The sequence below is a fragment of the Ischnura elegans genome, chromosome 2 (assembly GCF_921293095.1).
Source record: "Ischnura elegans chromosome 2, ioIscEleg1.1, whole genome shotgun sequence".
Taxonomy (NCBI): Eukaryota; Metazoa; Arthropoda; class Insecta; order Odonata; family Coenagrionidae; genus Ischnura; species Ischnura elegans.
The window spans coordinates 22380093-22398395 of NC_060247.1; positions in this window are offsets into that span (position 1 = coordinate 22380093).

Here is an 18303-nt window from a genome sequence, read left to right on the forward strand (position 1 = left end):
AGGGGAGGAGGGAGAAGGAAGGGGAGGAGGGAGAAGGAAGTGGAGGAGGTAGAAGGAAGTGGAGGAGGAAAAAATATGTTCAGGAGGTAGAAGGAAGTGAAGGAGGTAGAAGGAAGTGAAGGAGGTAGAAGGAAGTGTAGGAGGTAGAAGGAAGTGGAGGAGGTAGAAGGAAGTGGAGGAGGTAGAAGGAAGTGGAAGAGGTAGAAGGAAGTTGAGGAGGTAAAAGGAAGTGAAGGAGGTAGAAGGAAGTGGAGGAGGTAGAAGGAAGTTGAGGAGGTAAAAGGAAGTGAAGGAGGTAGAAGGAAGTGGAGGATGTAGTAGGAAGTGGAGGAGGGAGAAGGAAGTGGAGGAGGTAGAAGGAAGTGAAGGAGGTAGAAGGAAGTGGAGGGGGTAAAAGGAAGTGGAGGAAAGAGAAGGAAGGGGAGGAGGGAGAAGAAGGGGAGGTCGGAGAAGGAAGGGGAGAAGGGAGAAGGAAGGGGAGGAGGGAGAAGGACGGGGAGGAGGTAGAAGGAAGGGGAGGAGGTAGAAGGAAGTGGAGGAGGTAGAAGGAAGTGGAGGATGTGGAAGGAGTTGGAGGAGGTAGAAGGGAGTGGAGGAGGTAGAAGGAAGTGGAGCAGGTAGAAGGAAGTGGAGGAGGTAGGAGGAAGTGGAGGTGTGAGAAGGAAGGGGAGGAGGGGAAGGAAGTTGAGGAGGTAGAAGCAAGTGGAGGAGGTAGAAGGAAGTGGAGGAGGAAGAAGGATTATTGGGTGAAAGGTTAGCTCCTCCAAGCTGCTTCGATGGAAGAGGTACGAAGGCTAACCTTATGGGATTTTTTGTACTACTGTGAGCTTGTTGGGAAAAAATTTAACTGTTTGAGCATCAGTTTAGCATAGAAATAACCAGACCACTATCAAACTGTTTTTAATTTATAGCCAAACAAAATAATCCGTAGGAATCAAGTGTCGCTCACATTTTATACCGAGAATTTTTCTTTGCTTTTTCAATTATGTTTATCTTTTCGTTTGATTGGTAAACAAGATTTAATTAGTAAACAGCCGACAAAATTTTTTTAAATGAAATCTGAACGTACTCTGAATGCCTCTTTGGCATTCAGGACTTCAGACAATTTTCCGGTGAAGGTCTCTTGTCCCACAGGCCTTGACTACGGCCCCATTTTATAACATTACTTTACCTATGATCTCATATTTTCTGCAAAAAATATTTTGCAGATTGAATATTATTATTGAAAGCAGTATTGAAAGAAAATGCGGAACAGTAAGAGAATTATCGATTGGAAATCATTTGGGTAACAAATTTTTGAGGTAGTTACACTGAGAAGGAGGATTGGAAAATCCATTTCCCTTCCAGCGATAGAATTTTGTAAGACTCACTTTATCTGTGTAATGTATTTACCTTCCCATAGTTCACATAAAGCTTAGCCAGTAGGTAAAACATTTTTTGGTCCTCTGAAGGGGTATTACATGTCTGAGTATAAAAAATGAATGACGTCTAAACCCGGAAGAGGAATCACCCAATTCCAAGTATCAATGTTGTTTGGGAGGGCCTTTGAGAAAGCAGTAACTGTCATGATTGTAGCGAAAGGATTATAGGCTTACGGTATTTACTCATTTGGTTCAGACGTGTTTAGTGAGGCTAATTTCCTGCCTCCATTGGTCACAGACTCAAGTTGGAGATGAAATGGAAAAAAGAGGGAACTCCGGGAGATAAAATGGACTTAGAAGATGAAGAAGATTTTTTACCATCAGGTATTCCTCCCTTTACTCCTTTCACACATTCATATCGATTCAATTCTCTTCAAACCTTCCACCCCTGAGAATAATTTTCCCCGCACACATCGGGAGGCACATGTTTCTCTGGAGAGCATTAAGCCATATGCAAAAGCATTGCAAGCGCAAAAGAGGCGTAAAAACTCAAAGCTGTTTGAAATTCTTACCAGTTACCCCAACACCCAGAAATTAAACGTAAATATATCTAAAAACAAGGTAAAGGGTTACAGTACTAAGCGGCGATCTGTGAACGGCAAACTTCACCCCACCGTAAAAACTGATTATGACTGTGGAAGTTATGGAAAATTGTACTCAGATCCACCGATTTTTTATTGGATAATGTGTTATGGATGTAAAACGTGTAGGAAGGAACCTTGCACCAAATATACAGGAAATGGAAAGTTCTCGTGTGAAACTGTAATTAGGACTCTTGCCCCATAAGGGGCGGACAATTGCCCACCGTGAGGCGCAAGATTCCTATTTGTTTTTCTCTTCCATTTTGATTAATAACGGCAGTTATTTATTTTTCTGCAGCAATGGAAGATAATTAATGTAGGACATGCAACAGAAAACGAATAGTTTAAAAATAAAAACTGCTGCTTGAACGTGAATGCATAACTTCTATAATTGTTTGTTAGATGCGTACCCTTGCCCCTCATTCCCTTACTACTAACTAAATTTCCAACGCAAGATGACCATGTAAAAGCTAATTTTATAATTTTTTATCCCATTAACATCAAATTATTCCACATTTAATGCTTCATTTTTTTTAAATTCGATGCCAATATTACTAAAACTTATACATTAGGTGAATTCAACTGCCGTTCATAACACGATCAATGGGAACAGAAAACCTAATTTCACTCCACAGCTATTTGAGAATAAGAGTGAAAATATTCAACAGTCTGAATAAAATTATACTGATTAAAATTATTCCTTATATAATTTTATTGTTATAGCAAAACAAGAGCCGGAACATTAAATGCATGAAATCAAAGGAACTCGGGCTATTTTTTTTAATTTCTGCTGTTTGCAACTATTTCAGAACCTTACCAATAGATATCTTCATCAAAATGTGTAGCTAACATATCATGAAAAAGAAGGTAATGACTGCATGGGTAAAAACTAACAGAGATTCGATAAAATTGCGCGGTATATAAATGTTTATTTTTTGGTAAATTCCAATCTGAATTCATTGCAAATAATTTAATTCCTTAGTATCTTCCCGAAAATAATATTCTATCTTATTTAAATGCATTCGCCCCAAGTCAACCATCACGTCAATTTTCAAAATTCCAACCCTGCCCTCTCTCAAGGGTAAAAAAAAGGATTTAAAGAGAGACCCTCATCAACCTCGACGTTTCTCCCTTTCCCTCAGTGCCTTCATTCACACCCATTAACTAGTGCCCCATCTGCTTCAATCCGCCCGAAATGAGTGGTGGTAACAGGAAATTTCACTCGGTGGGAGAGAGCGCGGGGGAGACGAGGCAGAAATCGGAGAGGAAAAACAAATTTCGAGGAAAAAAAAACAATGAAAATAATAATAAAACAACAAAGGCGTAAAAACACGCTGCCGCCGCCCCCGCTTTGCGCTTACGAAAATAAAGTAAGTTAACAAATAAATAAATAACAATTCTCCTTGAACATAAGCGAGTAAAAAAAATGAAGAAATAAAAGCTTGGGTAGCGTAGGCGACGGCAACTGCTTTCGAACAATAAAACCACGAGTTCCGCGTGCGAAGGCTCGTATAAAAGGCTTTTCTGGACCGCGGATTTTTAGGGAGCCCAGTGGAGGAGGTGGTGCTGTTGATGGCAGTAGTGGGCGTTAGCAGGAACAACGCTCGTTAGCGGCAAGTGAGGGAAGCGTTGGAGAGGGGTGGGAAGGCGTATATATATGAATATATATATACATGTGAGCATGGCTAGCCAGAACGCCGAGGGAAGAGAGGGAGGTGGATGTGGTGGTGGGAAGAGGGTAAGAGAGTTGCCACGAAGAAGGTGTCGAGGCGTTAAGAATCGCGGGGAACTCTGGGAAGAGGAGTGTCGGAGGCAGGGAAAGAGAGCAGGCGAGAGAGAAAGAGAGAGCGGTGAATGTGAAGGGTTGGGGCCACACTTGTGGAAGAAATGGAATGGGGAGTTTTCGAAGGACTGGGTTTGGAGGGAGAGTGGTGAAGAAAGAAAAAGGTTGAGTGAGCATTTACGAAAATAAAAAAACAAGCGAAACGACAAAGAAAGGGCGAATGTAAGACTGAAGGAAAAGGAAATTGATGGATACACCTACGTAATACTAATAAGTATGGAAAATATAATAGGTAAAGCAGTCAAGGGGATTAAGCTTTCAGCATTTAAGACGATTTCACAGAAATTTGAACGACAATAAAGGTGAAAGCTATCCAACAGAATTATCCTAGGTAGTTGTTCAAATTCAAATTCACATTCGTAAAAAGATGCACCATATCACAAAAACAATATACAGAGAATAAAAATCTATTCAAATTTAATCGTTGCTAATTTAATTCAACTATTTCACGAAACGAACGTAAAAAAAAAACTCTAACACAAATGGCACTCAATACTTTCAACAACCGAGTAGAAATTTTAACAGGATATAGCAAAAATCACAGAGTTGACAGTAGTTTGAACTACATAAGGATATTAACGAGTGCTTCACACCTCTCATAATCACAACGACTTCATATCCATGTGCAGATATGGCTCAAAGGTAAATTAAAATGAAGATAAAAAGGCGCCAACGGCGAAAAAAAAGAATGGAGTGGGGATTTCAGAATGCAAGATTGACGAATAGATGCCAGTAGATGAAGAAGGAAGGCATTTCCTCGAAAATCACTGAAAATAGATAAAACTCTCGAGAGAGAAATATATACGTGCTAGTTCTCGCAAATTTCCATTCGATCTAAGCCTCGGAATAATAAATTGGGGGAAAAATTATGACATTAAATCAGGGAGCGTTCCTCCGCTTCGCTATTCTCCGGCTGCATTTTCGGAGCGGAGCAGTTTAATTATGGACATATTGACTAATATTAGTCTACTTTTAGAGCGTTATAACTATGCTAAGAATCCGATATTTCTTTATTAAATGATATATTCTAAATATAAACATAAAAACACGAGGTGAATTGTAAATAAATCTGGCTTTGCCATTACATTCGAGTTACTCTTCATTTTATTTATGTGCGATTAGTTATAGTAAATTCCAATTGTAAAATACGCACCAACTGTTGACATTTGTAATTTTCAGTTGTGTTTTGTCTCTGTTGGTTGGTTACCAAGATTGTTTATTGATCTGTATTTGTTAACAATCCTTATGTGTGTGAAGTTAAAATACGGTACTACTAAAACTTTTAAAATATGAAGAGTTATTGCATTTAATTCATTTACAACTACCAGTGCTTTCCAATAAAATACCAACAGAGGTTATGGGCCCAGCACTGGTAAATTATAAGAAGTAAGTGAAGTCTTCATAATGTCGTCTGACGCATCCGGTATATCGTCTCACATTAAGCCGTTGTGTGGGCGTGAAGGATATCCAACTTGGAAATTTAAGCTGAAGGCGTATTTAATAGATCAAAACTTGTGGCATGCTGTTGATGGATACCCAAATGATGATCATACTGATGCTGCTTCAAAGTCCAGGAAGGATGAGCGTGCCCTAGCTAAGATTTGTTTGTGCGTGGACGATTCCGCTATCATACATGTAAGAAGATGCAAAACAGCTGCTGAAGCATGGAAAGTTCTTGCCGATGCCTATGAAGATAAGGGTTTTGCCCGGAGACTTAACCTTCAAAAGACTTTGTACCGGTTATCCCTCGGAGATTATACGTCCATTGAAGAGTACCTAACTGCCGTAATGGATACCGCTCAGAAGCTTGCTGATATTGGGAAGGAGATTCCTGATGAGGATTTAGTTGCTATTTTGCTTGGAGGTCTTCCTTCACATTACGACCCCCTAGTAATGGCACTCGAGAATTCTGGAGTTGAAGTAACGGTGAACATGGTGAAAACTAAACTCTTAAATGAAATGTCCAAAAATGATGGTGCAACTGAGACTGCATTTGCATCCAATGCGTCTCGAACTATTCCGAAGAAAAAGAAGTTCCCGAAACGCAACAACTCTCAAGATGGTATCGTCTGCTATGGATGCAACCAACCCGGCCATAAAAAACCAGACTGTCCAAACAAGACCAAGAAAACGGCACAGACATCGAGTTCAACCCACAAGCAGCTACACAAGAAACAATACACTTTATTCTCGGATTTAGGTGTTGGTGGTTGTGCTCAAAGCAATAAAAATGATTGGTTTGTGGATTCCGGGGCAACTGCCCATATGACTCCTCATAAAGATATTCTGTTCAATGTTAAAAGTAACTCTGGTTTGGAGATTGTGTGTGCTGATAAACGTAAGTTGCAGAGTGACAGTATAGGTGATGTCATGATTCACAAAAGTAATAACAACAACAGTATTAGTAGTATTTCTGAAGTTGTTCATGTGCCTAATCTTGCTACAAATCTTATATCTGTGTCAAAATGTGTTTCAAAAGGTTTTATTGTAGTATTTACGAAAGAAGGTGCTAAATTTTTTCATGATAATGATTGTAGTATTTCAGGGAATGTTTTAATGACTGCTCTTCCCAGTAACGGGTTATATAAGATAGAGTCACAGGTATCAGAAAAGTCCCTGGCTGCTACAACTAACCCTTCTCAGCAAACTCTTTGGCATTGGAGGTTGGGACATCTCTGCCGCTATGGTATGAATCTACTGAGAAATGGATTAGCTGATGGAGTTGATTACGCCCCTGAGGAAAATAGAACTGTATGTACTGCATGTCTAGAAGGGAAACAGAGTCGAGAACCTTTTCTTAAAATCAAAAGTAAAAGGGCGACTAAATGCCTAGAGTTGATTCATTCTGACCTCTGTGGACCATTCAGTGTAAAATCATTAGAAGGAAATAAGTATTTACTTGTATTTATAGACGATTACTCTAGAATGATATTTACCTATTTCATTAAAACAAAAGATCAAGTTAGAGTAAAGTTTCAAGAGTTTAAAAACCTCATGGAAAAGCAAACTGGCCAGAAAATTAAAATTTTACGATCAGATAATGGTTCTGAGTATGTTAATAGGGAATTCTCAGATTATCTTAAGTCAGAAGGAATTATTCACCAGACTTCCATACCCCGTACTCCTCAGCAAAATGGTGTTGCTGAAAGGGGAAACAGAAGCATTGTGGAGAAGGCTCGTTCCATGTTGCATAGTGCCAGACTACCTAAGTCATTTTGGGAAGAAGCTGTGAGAACTGCTACGTATCTCAAGAATAAATCACCTCATAGATCCGTTACAGGAATGACTCCAGAAGAAAAATGGACAGGTGAGCGTCCCAACTTGACACACTTAAGAGTATTTGGCTGCCGAGCTTTTGTACATATTCCAAAGGAGGAACGCAAGAAGTGGGATAGCAAAAGCAAGGAACATATATTTGTAGGATATAGTGAGAATAAGAAAGCTTACAAATTTAGGGATCTTTCTAATTATATGAAGGTAGTCCATGCTAGAGATGTTGTGTTTTTAGAAAATAATTTTTCCGGTGAGAGCAGTACTGATGCTCAAATTCCTTTGGATTCTTACAATGAAAATGCAGATTCAACAAAAGATGAAGCTGCGGCTGCTGTTAAAATTCTTTTGGATTCTCCTTGTGAAAATGCAGACTCAACAGAAGATAAAGCTGGGACTAATGTTCAAGAAACTGCTAAGAGTCCTAGATATCCTCAAAGGGTACGTAACAAGAAACAATTTCCTGATCATGTTGTTTTACAAGCAAAAAATTTCTTTGACAAAGAACCTACCACATTTGAAGAGGCTATGCAAAGTGAAGACAAAGAGCATTGGATGAAAGCAATGATGGAGGAATTAGAGTGTCTTAGAAAAAATGAAACTTGGAAGCTAGTGCGAGTTGCAAATAAAAGTGTAATACCATGTAAATGGGTTTACAAATTGAAAAGAGACAATGGTGGTAAGATCATCAAGTACAAAGCTCGTTTAGTTGCTAAAGGTTTTGCTCAAACTCATGGTATAGACTTTGAAGAAACTTTTTCTCCGGTAGTCAGAGGTTCAACTATCCGTTTGCTGTTGGCTATGGCAGCAGAACTGAATCTTGATGTTGAACATCTGGATGTCGAAACTGCTTTTTTAAATGCCACTTTAGATGAAACCATCTATATGACACAACCAGAAGGTTTCATAGCTGTAGGTGAAGAGAAGAAGGTTTGTCTATTACAGAAGTCTATTTATGGACTCAAGCAGGCTAGTCGTGCTTGGAACAAAACAGTTCACAAGTTATTGTATGAGATAGGGTATATTAAATCAAAACATGAACCCTGTGTCTACTTTAAACATATTGGAACTAAAATAGTTATTATTACATTATATGTTGATGATTTCTCTATATTCTCCAATGATGAGAAAGAAAAGAAGAAATTGAAGGAAGAATTGAAGAAGAGATTTGTCATTAAGGATCTTGGCAAGATCAAACATGCCCTGGGAATGAATTTTACAAGAGATGAGAAGAGGGGAGTATTCAAGATAGACCAGAAACAATACATTAAAGATGCTTTAAAGAGTTTTGGCATGGAAGATTGTAAGATTGTTTCGACCCCAGTTGACGTTAGTCAAATGAAAGAGAAGGGTAAGGATATCATAGATGTCCCGTACCAGTCATTAATTGGAACTCTCATGTATCTCTCCGTCAACACGCGGCCAGATATTTCCTTCATTACTAGCTATCTCTCCCAGTTTAATAAGAAGCATACAGATATACACTGGAAGATGGCCAAGCGGGTACTTCGTTATCTAAAAGGTACTATGGAAATGGGACTCACATACAAATGCACTGGGAAGCCTATTTTTGGTTTTTCTGATGCAGATTTTGCAAATGATCTAAATGATAGGCATTCATACTCTGGATATGTTTTCACTTGTGCAGGTGGACCAGTCTCCTGGAGTAGTAGAAAACAAAAATGTGTTGCCCAATCGTCTTGTGAGGCAGAATATATTGCTCTTTCCGAGGCTACTAGAGAGGCTATTCATCTAAAACATCTTATTTCCGAATTATTTCAGGAACAAGAAATTATTACTATTTTTGAGGACAATCAGAGCGCTCTCAAGTTAGCAGAAAATCCTGTTTTCCATGATAGAATGAAGCATGTAGATGTGAAATACCATTTTGTTAGAGAACAAGTAGAAAACGGTAATATAAACGTAGATTTTCTCTCCACTGAGGAAATGACAGCTGACATACTTACCAAGGGCTTAAATCGTATAAAACATGAAAAATGTATGAGAGGTTTAGGCATGGTTTAAAATAATTTTAAAAATTTGTAATTCATTTGATGGAAATGCTAAAGAGCTGTTTCAGCACATCTTCAATTACGGGGGGGTGTTGACATTTGTAATTTTCAGTTGTGTTTTGTCTCTGTTGGTTGGTTACCAAGATTGTTTATTGATCTGTATTTGTTAACAATCCTTATGTGTGTGAAGTTAAAATACGGTACTACTAAAACTTTTAAAATATGAAGAGTTATTGCATTTAATTCATTTACAACTACCAGTGCTTTCCAATAAAATACCAACACCAACGAGTGGCAAAAGAATTTCTGGAACAAGGTTAAATTCATTGAGATTGCGAAATACTGGAGCGGAGCAGGATTACTCTAATTCGCTCCGCTCCGGGGTTGCTTCGAAATCCCGCTCCAGCCGTGTGCTCCACTCAGCTCAGGCCGGAGCGGAGCAAAATAAATTTTAAAAATCCAAAATCGCAGCTCAAAATGCAGAAATACCGATTTTTTAACTTTTTTCCCTTGCGCTTAAAAAATTCATATGAATATGACAGAAATATATGTATTTACAGAGATGAAAGGATGTCAAAATTACACACAAGTCTTTGAAGTGTTCCTGATGAAAATCAAACAAAGCTTAAAAAGCTAGCATCTGAAGGACCTTGAAAACGGATAAACTTTCGTACACGTTATTCTACAAGAATTAACGTTTTCAACAAACTGCTCTTTGAAGACCGCTTTTGAATGTTTATTGGAGCTTGCAAATAAGATAACGAAGGCTATGTACATCACTGACCCCACTTGTTTTCAAAAACAATACTTGTGAGGAGAAGCTGTAAATTATGAAGAAACACTAAATAAAAAACTGCTTTTTCAAACGGCATTTACTCCATCACAAACTGAACAGTATGTTTCACTTATAGTAAACTGGAAGCAACTCCAAGTTAAATTAGTAGGTTTTGAGATCCCTAAAAAAAAACTTAGAATTTCACCATACCATTCATTTACCATCATACAAAATAAATCGAAATTTCTCGATAATTTCATGAAAAATGGCTTCTCAGCCGATACTTATGTTGGAAATTCTAAGATTCCCATTCAGTTTCTTAAAATCGTATTAGGTACCGAAATTACAGTCACTCCATCACAATTTCACAAATAGGTCCTATTCGTAGCCATTAGCATTAGATATATTAATTAATTAATTAATTCCATCATCATCATATTAATTATTTCCATTTCCATTAATTTGAATTTATTCCATAGGCATCCATTTTGTTAGCGAGGGCCAATGGATTAATTCCTCCTTCCCAGTGTTGAAATCCAGTCTGTGCTCGTGCCCTATTACTAATGGTCCATTTTTTCTCGATTCGATCATTACAGCACATTCTTCATTGGATCACTTCGCCACTACCCTCGTCATCAATGCATATAATTTCATATTTATTTTTATAACAATGTTCTATCTAACAACTATGAATAGTGACCTATCTAGTTCCTCTATGACGAAGAACATGACGGACCTCGAAACGTCAAATACCAAGAACTTTAACAAAATGCCGGAATAGCAAGAAAACCATCTAATTGAGCCGTAGGTTAAACAGGATACACGAGGTGAAAGAATACATAATTTAGGAATAAGTAATTCAGGGAAACTAATGTCATATTTTACAAATGTTTTATAAATGTTTTTGTTTGTCAGAGGAAACTCCTTTATTCGGCCTATTACTGTCACCCATTTACTTCTTAATTCTTCTCCTGTGGTGGGCACCTTAATCGGTAGAATACTGTAATAAATAAAAAGGGGTGTTATGGAGGGCCAGAGCATAGATCCAAATGGCCAAAATTGCATATTTTTAATCGCATTTTTTCGCGATGTTCCACCGCCTAAAAATTATTTTTTCAATACGCCAGCCGAAAGGTATTAAAAAACACCTCCAGAAAACGTTTTTTCTTTTTGGCCTTCTCAAACATATTTTATAAAAACATGCGCTAGAAATTTTCAAATCAACGCCATATCTTCTTGTCCCACTCAAAGTTCTTGAAAAAAATTGGATATCTGCTCCATTAAATAAGGTTTCAAAAGCCGCAAATTGCATTAAAAAATATGCCTTCTTGACTGATATATTAAAAAAAGAGTGTAAATCGTATTTTAGATCTAGCCGGCCCTGGTGGGCCTCTAGCGGGCTGAAAATGTGGAGAGGTTTGTCCTATTTGATCCCAAATCGCATACTCCAAGTACGGGAAAAATCCCGGAGGGGGACTTTTCACCCTCTTATTCGGCTATGCCCGCGAACCAGTGGCGTGATGAGGGGGTATCCGGACCTCCCCCGAAATTCATAAGCACCATTACTTCGTTTCATGATAAAAGAAAACAAGATATGGAAAAATCATGAATTGACAAATTATTTCTTTGAAAAAATGAAGTTTTGTCGATTATGAAAAGAATGAAAATTATTTTAAAACGCTCTGCTTAGTACCCTATTTTTCAAAGATTTTCCATCGGATCCCCCCCGCCTGGTTTTGAAACCCCTCAATCCCCACCCCCCGAACGAAATTCCTGGCTACACCGCAGCCGCGAACTCTTTTACCAATCTCTCACGCGCCGAAGAAACGTCAAATAATGAGTGAGCACAACAGGTGGATGAGGGTGAACATTTTCCGCGGTTTGTTTACTAAACAGATTCGAAACAAAATCTTATCCAATTCATTCCCCTTCTTTTTGAGCCTATTTTATCCAGCCTCTGTGAAAATCTGGGATGCAGGCAGCGCCACCGACGCGAAGTGGTAACGTCAACAGGTCTGCATCGATTATCACGCTCTACTAGAATGCCGCGGAATCCCTCACGAGCGATTTGTCATCCTTTGAAACTAGCGCCCTTAGGGGACAGCGAAAGCTTTGCGCAGTGCCTTTCCTGAAAGTGACATGTCTATACATGCGTAAAAATTTCAGCCTTTGATAATGGCTTCCTAATTATCCAAAATAAGGTGAATTTTTAATGCCATATTTCGGAAGATTGATGTTAACGTTTGAGGAAAATCATTTTCCTGTGACTAACTCCATGTGTTACAGTGTTTACGGCGTGTTCCCGTAAAATGAGAGTGTCATTCCCGTCTCATATATAAACGTGAGGACGTCATAATGATGCTGAATTTTCCTCACAAGCACCAGCTCGAAATCAAGTACGGTGCCACCGAGTAACAGAGGATGTACTTTAATCATTATTATTATACTATAATTATTACTAGGAAGATAGAAATAGAAATATAGAAATACTATAATTATTGTAATAAAATTATATTGTGGTAGACAACTCTAGAGAAATAATACCCTTCCAATAAATATGGAAGCTAAAAGCTAAAAAATGTACAATAAAAAAGAGCTTAGGTCTACCTTTTTGACTTATTTAACTCCAATTTTATCGAATAAATAGTCATAAATCCCTTCTCTTCCATTGATTCTACCCCGAAGTTTTCTTTTTTCCCTTCAGTTATGCTACCTCCGAATTCTTCCGCTGTAAGTATGACTACGAATACCGCACTAAACTTTTCCTCTCACACATCAGCTCTTTTAATGTTTCTTTTAACTTCACCACTCCGAAACAGCGCATTTAAGGCCTAGGTAGCGGAGGAATATTACGAACAACTTAGGACGATCACGAACACTCATGCCTTGGATAGGGGCCAGGGACGCCGACTTACAAAAAATATTGGGGGGGCCCAAACCGGGGATCTTGCCCCGGGAAATATTTAAGTAATGAGTTTTAAGTTTTTTAAGCATTTTAGAAGAGTCGTATGATCAAAATTAGAACCTTATAACTCAAATCTCGATATCTGGACACTCCGGGGAAAATCAACAAGCCTTACACATTTTTCCTGACAACCATAACTAATTTTTGAGGGGGCTTGGGCCCCCTCAAGCCCCATGGAATCGGCGCCACTGATAGGGGCAATTCCTGCGGGACTCGAACCCGCAACCTTCGGTTTAATAGGTGATGACCTCGCCGCCACCGCTGCCGGTGTCTTACCTCTATGCCCAGTGGATTAAATCAACCCTCAAGACAAAATGTTTTGATACTTCTACCGCGTCCCTTCTTCCTAACTTTCACAAACAAAACATTGGTGTTCAATAAATTTCAAAAGGATAAAACAATAACTAGGGATGTGCGAATGGTACTTTTTCATCTCGAGTCGAGTTGAAAACTACTCGCGATTATCGAGTCGAGTCGAGTATGGTAATTTCTGGACCATACAATACAAAAATGTATGCTCCAGCATATTCTCATTTTTCCTATCCCCGTGCTGATTTTCTATTCTGAATGCTTATCTTTATGTCTACGGAAAAGATTATTATGGACATTGATGGCTATTGCGCGTTAATTTGGAGATGAATTAAAATGAAGACTCTTAAAAAGTTCCGTAAGCACTAGTGAAATGAATTAACCTCTAGTAATATGTCGCCCATTTAATGAATACATGTATCCAAACTGCTAGAAAGGGCTCTGAGTAAAGGCATTTGCATAATTGTAATATACATTAATACGTAAATGAATGAAGTAAAATTTGAATATTTCAGATTTTCATGCAGAAAATCAATTGATCTAAATGCTCAGGCCGCAGGTTTCGACGTATCCATGTTATAGTATTACTACTGCCTGCTGAAAAATATCTTTGCCGCATACTTGTGCGGCTAACAAGTACTTTCTTGACAAACTACAATATTTGGGACTCTTAGGATTCTTTATTAAAATCATATCAACTGCAATCATTTTACTATGACACTCAGATCAAGGCATCGTAACGACTTAAAAGCGATATAATTACATGAGTTTCATGATATTACCTTCTGTCGGCAGATTTCTGAACTTTTTAGCATCGACAGCTCTGTAACCGGTCCTACTAGACTCGACTCGACGTTCGTCATGTTATACTCGAATCATTCGACTCGAGTACCAACTACTCGACTCGACTCAAGTTTTCGAGTATTCGCACATCCTTAACAATAACCTTTTTTTCATTGTCAAAAGAAATTTGTATTTCGCATACTCCTCATCATAAGCGCAGTGATTTTATATTATAAATTACATATCAAAGTTAGGCACTGCTGCATTACTCGCTTCATAATTCCCTATTGTCCGCCCTAATCCACATTTCACAGCAGGCATTATAATGTCTCTCTACTAAGCCTTCTTCTGGGCCATTTTCCCTTCTTCGTCCAATGCTTTTTATACTTTCTTCCCGACCCCCTCCATTTTCTTAACCTTATATGCACCCATTTCCTTCCCCCTATTGTTCGTCAAAGCAAATTCCTCACCTTCCACTCGCCCCAATGCGTCTCCCGACCTTTCCCCCGCTTCAACGCCCCTTCAACCCACCCGTCAACCCTCCGGGCCAGTCGACCAGAGCCAGATACCACGCGCCGCAACGCTTCGCTTCCATTTTACGAGAGCGCGCGTCACGGCCGCACCCGCTCTTGGTGCGTGAGTCGCCGCGGTTAACGCTGGGCTGAGCACACGACGCACTCCCGCCAATCTATCTCCTCCCCTAAACCCAATTCCACTCTGACTCCGCAACTAAAAAGAGCCGTCGTGGTTTGCGATCAACCTCATTTAACGGCGAATTCCTATACAGGGTCTTCCGATTTCCCCGCGCGCAGGTCAGTGTAAGTCCGACAGCGTTTCCGTTAAAAAAATTAGGTTTGCGCAAGTCAATCTCATTTTCATCAATTGTTGGTAATAGGGAAGTACACTAGTGTTTCAAATGCACCAAACACATTTTTTAAATTAGAGTTCAGAATAACATAATGTCGTGAAACCACAGTTTAAATCCTAATAGTGAATACTTGATTCGAGATGACCGTCCGAAATATGGAAAAATTCAAAGGCCGCTAAAACGGGTGTCCATGTTGAATATTGGCCGTGACGTCACAAGGCAGTAGCAGAAGGCAGCTTCTACGCCGTTTAGTTCTACTACTATTATTGCATAGAAAAATTACAGAATTTGAGGGTATCCGTTTTTTTGCTGTCATAAAATATCTTCAGAATATATATGTGGCTGCTTCTCTTTTGAGTAAAAGACTTCATCATTGCGTAATATATTAATATTCATTTACGTGTCAACTTCAAGTTTGGAAAGTGTAGTACGAATAGCACATTGAATCTTTAATAAATAGATGATGGTATTTATTTTTCGCCGGGTAGTTTTTGGCACAATGCCGTTTATCATGCCAAAAATTTATTTTGTAAGAACCGAGTCAAACTAATAAACCTATTTCAGACGTTTGCTGCAAGACATTCGTTGCGTATGTATTCACGCCGGCCGGAACGTTCGCCCTTCGCAACTAGAATCATGGGATGCTAGCCTTATTTCCGTGCTGGCTGGTTGTTGCAATGGTTCGCTGTTCAGGATGGGTTCAAGAAAAGATAATCTTGGTTGGGAGAAGGAAAATTCCAACGATTTATAAATTGTATACCAAACTTTGATGTTTTTATGGTCACTGAATTTTTTAAAAAGGAGGACAGGTTCAACGCTCCATAGAAATGCGAGACGTTAAGGCTAACAAGGGGAGACCACGTACCTTGCTCCATCTTTTTCAATTAGGGCCTTAGTTAGGCTGTAATTAATTAATTTTCATGCGTTATTTTTCACAAGTCATATGTATATAAATTTAAAATATCCTCTTCTACTTAATGGGTCGGTTGGGGTAGTGGTAGCGTATAAGATTACAAGGAAACATTCCCACCCTAAGGACCAGGGTTTAAATTACGTCTTGGCATTATTTTTTGTTGTCTTCATTGTGATCATACGGCGTCAAGTTTATCATTAATTATAATTGCAGCAATCATTGACATGAGACAATTTTTTTATCATCATAATGGTGTTTCGGTATTTTAGCAGTGTCATTACAAACGCAGAGATACGATGACTACAAGGGTTGGTGTGCGCTAAAATGTTAATTTTTTCTTTGCTTATACTGACCAACTTCCACATTAAAAATTAAAACCACTCTTACAATAGCACATACCATTAAAGGCTCGCGGCAAGCAATACTATGCGTACAGACATAATTAATAAGAACACAAAGCGAATATAAAATGCCATATATCTCGAACACTTGTAATTCACATTACTCCAAAGGGAGTTTACTTATTCAGTACCTACCTCAGTACCTTGTACTCAGTACCTACCAGTTTACCTCAGTAGCAGTGCTAAAATAACCATTCCGAAATATAATTTCAATTAACAAATAGGATGAAATAAAAGTTGATAACCCTGGACCGGGCGCGCTGGCGTATAAAATACGTCAATCTTTGAAAACCATGGATTTCAACATTGTACGTACATTCTGGGCTAGAATGGTCTCGTGTATTCCTACAATGTACGTTGACTGCCTATACTGCGAGTTTACAAAGTTCGAGGTATTGTAGCTAATTTTTTAGATCAGCAAGATGAACCCGTCACCAGTGGAGTACAAATTACGCCGCGCGACCTGCCGTGTACATTTATATCTGTATCACCTATAAATGAACTAATTTCAACAAATAAAGATTAACTTTAACAAAAATCGTTTGTTATCATATATGCACATATCATGGGCAAAGTACGCATTTTGCCCGGCCGTGTAAAATAACAGTCGCGCCATAATTATTTAACCAAACTACTTTTAGTTTATAAATTACGTAGGTCTACGCGGAAGATGCTATATTTTGGCTCAACACACTTTCTGATGTGACTGAGGTACCTATTAAGTAAATTATACTAATATAAATATCAATTTGATCTTACAATACCTTCAAATGAACTTCAAAACAGAATATCATCGATAGGTAAGAGTCAGGAGTAGTCTTGAACCATTTATTCCGTATAGCTTGTGCTTAAGGCACGGGAGTGAATATCTTCTCCAGGCTTTTGTTTCGACGTCGAGATGAAATTTGGAACAAAATATCATTTATAATTCTATTTAGAATTCTTGTTTTCGGTACTAGACGACATTTTTAGGAAGCAAACTCCACCGATTCCCGGAAACTCGCCGCGCTAAAGAAGGCGACGGAATACAGCGATACTCCACTGGTGACTACTGCCTTGTGACGTCGCATCTCAATCAAGATGGAGGCACTGTGTTTCAGCGCAACATGAAATTTTCCGACTTTCAAAACGTTTTAAAGTGCATACCCCAGATGCAGGAAATAAAAGTGACTATACTAATGTTTCTTTTTTAGGCTAAACTTTCAAATTCAGCAATATAAAAAAATTAGTGCACTTCCCTATTCCTGAAATGTCAAATTTCCCTTAATTTACGACTGTCTAAAATAGAGGTTTTAACTTTTCACCGCCTGGGTAGGAATATGCGTATCGCAACAGCGTCATGGCTTCGGATCAATGGTGCAGCGAGGGGGGAAGTTTAATCTATTTTACATCACTGGATTAATACTACTAACATATCAGTGTAAGGATTAATAAAATATCCATCAGAAAGCCGTAAAACTCACCATTTTGAACCATTTATCGTAAAAAAAAATCTTATGGGGGAGGGCCCCCGCACCTTCCGCTTACCCTGGCGGGTATTCCAGACCCCCAATTTTAGTTGCGCCTAAACCCCACCCCCTCTAGCCTTAATTCTTTGCTGCGCCTCTGCTTCGGATATTTAGGGTAGAACATGGCTATTTCGATCGTATCACAATCATCCTGACGTTGAGAACGCAGCGACAATTTTTGAAGTGAAAACTTTTTTAGCGGCGTTAAGCACTTTTGCGGGATGGGGAAAAAGCATAGAATTCGCGTGAGCGTCACCGACCCGACACCGCGATCGCTACAGCGAGATATACATATGTATAGTGTGTATAGTGTAAACAATGGTACAGGTTGTGTCACCGCTATACTTTTACATACAGAATACTGGCATCTGTCTGCTTCTAGTACTATACTGTAGGTACATACGTACTTTTTCTATACAGTGCGTATTATTTTGTAGACTGTTAATAGAGATTAATATATAAAGTTTGTTAATATATTTTTAATATATAGACTGTTGAAGTCTTTTTGTTTTAAAAATATTAAAATTGAAAATAAAAATCTATAGTGTATATTGTATAAGTTCATTAAATATAAAGAGCTCGTGTATGAACGTGCAGAAGAGTGCACACGCTATTAAATTACAGGTCAGTACAATTTAAGGCAGTTTCTTTTAT